Source organism: Trachurus trachurus, assembly GCF_905171665.1.
Source record: "Trachurus trachurus genome assembly, chromosome: 8".
Taxonomy (NCBI): domain Eukaryota; kingdom Metazoa; phylum Chordata; class Actinopteri; order Carangiformes; family Carangidae; genus Trachurus; species Trachurus trachurus.
This window is the reverse complement of record NC_139905.1, coordinates 11,195,327-11,201,827: the sequence shown is the minus strand read 5'-3', so window position 1 is coordinate 11,201,827 and position 6,501 is coordinate 11,195,327. Positions and strand designations below refer to the sequence as shown.

Here is a 6,501-nt window from a genome sequence, read left to right as displayed (position 1 = left end):
CCTTGGAAAAAAAAATAGGATAGTTAATTTTTTCTGCAGTGGCAGCTCAGGCACTTTCCAAAGGGCAAACTACTGTGAATATTTGGAGAGTGTGTAGCATCAGTGAAGCGGTGCCCTTGGCTGTGCTGGAGGGTGTCATAGACACCTCTGAGGCTGCCTCCCTCCACATAGCCAGTCACTGACACACAGAGAGAGAGAGAGAGAGAGAGAGAGAGAGAGTAGGATAAAGACAACACAAAGTAGCAGGGACCCCGATGAGTGAGTGCATCACGGGAAGAGAGAGAGAGAGAGATGGTGAGAGCCAATGAGAGAGAGGGGGAGCTTGGTGCAATAGCTCTAATTACAACCCTCACAGCCCTTTATTATTGTGTTGAGTCTTCAAATCGTCTGTAAAGATCCGGAACACCTCACCACTGAAATTCAAATGGCAGGATTGTACAGTCAAGTAACTTCAATCCAGGCGTTCACAATAGAAACTATACTAATTATTATTAATGATAAATATTTGTTTACATTTCCAGAGTCTTCACAACAGAGTAAAACATGAACAACACAAAGTGCAACATTTTTAATTGAAACTTAGTGACTGGCTTTTGAATGAATCCCTAACAGTTACTTATTGAGTTTTTTTTTTTTTTTTTTAAACTATATTTTCTGGCTGTGAATTTGGCCAACATGCATCATTTAGTGCATGTTTTATGTTTTAACACCTGATTTAGTTTGAGGACAATGATGTTGTTGTGCACCTATACCAAAGTTCTTCATTGGTATACGGAAAAGATCTCAGAAACTCTTGTTTTTAAGATGACCATCCTTCCTGATCGATGATCAATGACAAAAATATCTCAAAAACCATGTCAGAAATGAGAAAGGATGATGTTTTTAATATATTATGATAGCATCATCTCAAAGAGATGTTTCAAGCAAATTGAAGAACAGATAGTTTTCCCTTCATACATGTTATTGCCATGTGAATATGTATAGCAGGTTTTATTAGAGCTGTAACCCGGCTGGCCTCAGTTATTATCACCTCTCCCACACAGTTGTAACACAAAAGTGAAAATGACCATTCAGAGTTTCATCCACTCCAACAAGAAAACAGCTCTGCAGAGAGTTCATCTCTGCTATTCTTTAGAAGGGTCAGAATATAAGCACAAAATACAACATTACTTAAAGCAGAAGTGAGTGATATATTTGTGTTAATATAAGTCTTAAATAGTTATATCTTCCGACAGCAATCACTTACATAGAGTGTTTGGACTGAAACACGGGTCTCTCAGTCACTCTGCTCTGCTCTGAGCCGAAGAGAAAACATTTATCGTATCCTACAGTTTTTATCCAATGAGGAGAGAGAACGGCATGCAGGGCTGTGTGTGCAGCCAAGGAACGCCGTGAATGTGGTGACGTAGCGACGAGGACTGTTATGGTGCGTTCAAGGAAACTCGTATTTTTCCGACCGTGAAGTGGTACCAGTTCGATCTGGTACGAGTTCACCGGTCGGAAGTTACGAGTGGCCGTTATAGTGACTTTCACCGGTAAAACAGGTCGGAAAAACACGAGTGGGTTGCCTGGAACGCTACAAAGTCGTAAGTTGTGACTTGAAGCTGTAATTTACGATTTCAAAAGCCTGCCTGGAACGCAGCATTAGCGAAAACGACCGGATCACTCACTTCTGCTTTAATACTGCTGCACGGACGTGTAGCAATTAATCATCGCCACTACTGGTCAAAAGCGTGTCAGATTTGTAGACTTGCCATAAATGACACACAGTGAACCAACAACTGTGACAACAGTGACTCTCATCTGTCCAAGGAAACTTTAAAAACATATCTGAATATTGTCATTTATACAGATTTTAAGTAGCTAACTTTGATTAACCCTTAAATTACCACTTTATATCAATGTTCGTATCATCATGCCACAGACCTTGGGCTGACCGTCCAGCTATTAATTACCGATCATTTACAAACAGAAAACAGATGATGAAGGGGCCTTGACAAGCATTGATCTGAAAACAGCTAGTTGGCGATTTATTTTTAGAGAAACCTTTTCATCTAAAATTATGATTAATGAAAGGAGGCTTACCATCTGCCACTTGAGAAATCTCACTCTTTTTTGTTTGATGTTGAATCATCTTAGCCGTGAGAGGCAAGTTTTATTTACAATTGGCTGTCAGGGGAGGTTTTGCTTGTCTCGTCTTTGTGCATCTTTAAAGTTCCCTATAAATAGTGCGCACGGTCCCCAGGGATGAAACTTTAGCGTTCCTTTAAAGTAAAACCACAACAGCTTTATGAGGACCAGCTGATCTCCAGACGGTGACATTTCATTTAAATGCTCTCCTGTTAAAGACGACTGCCAAGTGAAATGAACATGTCATAGATTTGTTGCTGTACCAGTTGGTATTCTCGTTATGGTGCTGGTCAGTGTTGATGACACCCTGTGAAACATAGCTGCTGTCACGGCTTCTTATTTTATTATTAATACTATGCAGCACTTTTCTACAGCTTCATTATGTGGACGGTATTTTTATCTTACAGGAAAAACAACAAAAACCAGAGTTAAAAAAGGTGTCAAAAATTATCTTTTATTTTATTTCCAACTCTGCTAATAAATGAAATCCAGAAGCTTCTCCGAGCAAAGCTAGAGCAGAGTCCACTGAGGATGTTTTAAATAATTGCAGAAACTTAGGTGATAATTAGTTTGTTCTGTGGCTGTTGTATCTTTTGTTTTGTTCGTGTTTTGTTTGTGCGTACCAAGTTGGACGCATTATACCTGACTAACTGAATAAATACAAAAGTGACATGTGAAAATAAATAAAATGGATCTGTTGTCCTGTGTTTGAAACAGGAACAGTGGCATATTTTTATTCCATTTTTTCCCCATGACAACAACAAAAGATCAAACGTGTCCAAGCATAAATTTCAACACATTGTGCGACAGGGCTGCAGCTGCATGACTCTTGCAGCTACATCTTTGCCACAAACATTTTTACGGTACCAGTCATTCCTGGGATGGGAGCAGGTGGGAAGACCAGAAAGAGCTTAATTAAATACTCACACAGTGGGGAATTTAAATGTAATCCCTCTCTGTTTTGTCTGAGTTAATGCAACTGTCACATGGATCGGCTCAGGCCTGAGACCACACATACAGACGGCTCTGTCGCTCCATACAGCTACCTGTATGTGAAACACAACATCAGTGTCATAGAATTTTTTTTTTTCATATCTTATTGGCCAAAACTGTCTAAATAAAAAAACCCTGGCCTGAATCTGTACATAATGTACATTTTCTAATGTTTAACAGCTATAAAAGAATATGTGGTGTATTAGCATTTACACACGGAAGTTGTTTTGAGTCGTATGTGTGAAAAGATGTATATTTATTTATACATTAACGTCTCTGACAAATGATTTGATTTGCACTTTCTGTAACTCCTGCACATGGAGGTGCTATATTTATCTGTTCTTTTTAAACAATTTTTGTAGGCTACATGTCATTTTAAAACACACTGTTGGGCAGGTTGAAGGGACTCATGCTTCAAAGGCGTGCTGTGAAGATTAATACCACATTTTCACTGGACTCCAAAAATACCCATTTACACACATGCCCTCTAATTATAAGTAAGTTGATTGTAAACTGTACATACAAGATTCTTAGGAGCCTCCACCTTGTAATTTTCTGTGCAGTGCGAAATTAAGTTTATAAAGTTACACTGTGTGTACTGTATATACATGTCGTTGGGTGATGTAATGAGAAAATCTGAGGGTTTTTACCGATAGCAGAAAATATTTCTCTAGGGAAGACTTGCTGTCAGCGTGCTGACCTTTCCCATCCTGAAATATCAGTGTTCATTGCTGCTTCGTGCTTGATTATTCCAGTGTGTAAAGAGGTTGTTGGGAGGACCCTTCATGACAAAGCCCTGTCCAGTTATATAAACTACTCTGTCTTCACATGACATTATTTTGATCATCAGATGAAATATAGTGACATTATATCCATATTTGATGTTTAAGTCACAGCAGTGAAATGTGTGTAGCTTAATTTCAACAGATGTTCTCTGAAGGCTTGTGGGACCAGTATAAAGCAGTAGGTGTCATGCAGACAGTCTTTCGTCATGTGACCCCAGTGATATTATGGCCTCCGCTCACAGCTGTATGAGTTATTCATGCCTGCATGGCTTGAAGCTTTCCGCTTCAAAGTGAGACACACAAACAAATGTACCTGACCTTCTGATTTGACTTTATCAACTCCGTGGTTTCTTTTCATCTCCAGATTCTCTTGATACTGGATGAACTACTCATTGTTCCAATATGAGGGAGTACAGTGTGTTTTCCAGCCACCAAAGAGCAGACAATCTGCCTGCTCAGGACTGATTCAATTGGTTGTACATCTTCTCAACTTGGTTACATTTATTGTAAAGGTGCCCTATTGTCCTATTTTTGTTTATATGATTACACACACTCCTGCTGCCAGTTCTAGGCCTTTTGATGAAGGCAACTTGATTTGCTTGAAGATGATTCTCCTCTCAAGCTTGTACAGTAAAAATGGGTGTTAAACCATATGTTAGCAAAATTTTCCTTTAAATCAATGTACGGAGACTGGCTCCTGTAAAAATAAAAATTGCTTATTGGTTTGTTTGCGCAGCAGGTTTGAGGTACTGTGCAAGTCTGGTCGCTTTATCGCTGTTTTGGAGCTCCCCCTACAGCTTCGGAGTGCATATTTTTACTGCCGTAAAAACTCATCGCTAACCCTCCTCCCTCCCCTTCTGGCCATGTGCATTTGTTTTCAATGAAGCTGGTGCGAAGGCAATCCTTGGTGCGATGTCTACCGAGGTGGGTAATGTAATAAAAAAAAACATTACGGATTACTGGCCGCATGTTTGTGTCGTAGGGACACCGGGTCGGAGGCGCTGATCTTGCAAGGTTGGCTTTCGGGCACGAGACGCAAGGTGGAGCCTCCATTCTCCCCGTAACAAGTAATTTAACCATCACAATTACTCTGAAGCTATTTGCAAATCTTGCATAGTTCCTCTTTAAGACCCATAGTTTTGTTCTGTCAGGCGACATCTAGTGGTTGTCGTAAGTATGACGAGCAAAGGCAAAGGGAAGTGTGTTGACGTCCACTGCCTCCGGCTCATCAAAGACTGTCTCATGTTGAAGAGGGACGTATTTTTACCTCAATTACAATCTTTGCTTAAAACCAACCTAAGCTGTTATTATGCTAAACATCTTGACGAAAGTAGGTCTGCAACTGTCCGTACAGTCCATGTGGTTATTATTGTATCTGAGACTAGACTAATATGCAGGATCTAGATGAAGTAGGCCAGTCAGCACCAACTTTTTTATCTTTGTCTCTGAATTGTATCAGACGTACTAATACATCTTAAGGATCATCTTAGGTGTCCACGTGCACTAAAGTTCTGAGTGAGGACATTGAGTCATCGTCTGAGAGGTTCAGTACACCAAGCCACTTATAATGAGAGCTAATGTTTACATGCACATTGTGTCTGTGAGGAGAGTTTTGGTGTTTTGAGTCCTAGTTTACCTCTCAGTGTGATGCCTGGAAAGATTGTGAGATGCTTGATAAATGGAGGCCCAGGCCGTCACTGTTGATGAAGTCTTATTGGGTCAAAAAGCTGTAAGCTTTCACTTTGGGCTTTTGGACCCAGTGTGGGCCCTGGTGAATAGCCAGTGAGTTTGTTTTCATTTCTCCTTTGTCCTAGTTATAAAAAGTATTAGAGGATACTGGGCGAAAAAAAAAAGAGACCTCTAACTAGTCTGTATGAAATTTGAATAGTTGAAAAGCAGACCTGAGTCTCAGACCACATGTGACTCTGTTATTAATGAAGGATGACAGGGAAAGATTGGCTTGTAAGATGGAGCAACACACTTTTCCATGACTATACATAGCCTCCAACGCCGAGACTAAAATTGGTTAGATACGCAACACCTCAAACGCGTCGAGGCGAGGCCTTTAAGTCATTTTGTAGACAAAGTAGGCCAGTCAGCGCTGACGGTTTCGTCCGTGTTCAATCTCTGCTTCTCGGGCGTCTGACATTTTTCCCTTTGTCTTCTTGCTCATTTTCCACACACAATCAAGAGGCAGAGGAGTGCAGAGAAACGTTGTCATGGTAACAGAAAAAATAGCCAGGATGACCATGAGTGAGACAGACCTGATAGCACACTGTACTGTGCCAATGTATTTCATGACCTGATACTATACGGCTGCAGGATATTACTTTGAGATTTCCTGCAGATGAAAAATAAGCGATACAGTAGCAGGAGCTTCAAGGTCACTACTCTACTGGATGGAAACTGGCTTTCTGGGGATTATTACTGCTCTGACATGTGCTGTATACTGTAGTTAGTAGGTCTCAGTTTTGTTAAAGCTCAAATATGCATTCAGAAAAGCAGCATCATTCTGAGCTCCGTTTGTGGAGTCACTGTTATCAAAGTGGCCTATTTCTCAAGTTGCTCATTTCTCTTGGTGTTTCCAGTTTGT

General features: G+C 40.4%; 1 protein-coding gene across 1 annotated transcript in view; it reads left to right on the top strand.

The window, feature by feature from the left end:
• Positions 1 to 6,501, top strand: part of mrtfbb (myocardin related transcription factor Bb) — a gene marked incomplete at its 3' end in the record, with an annotated part of 47,438 nt that overhangs the window by 6,120 nt on the left and 34,817 nt on the right. The gene's annotated exons all lie outside the window — the stretch shown is intronic.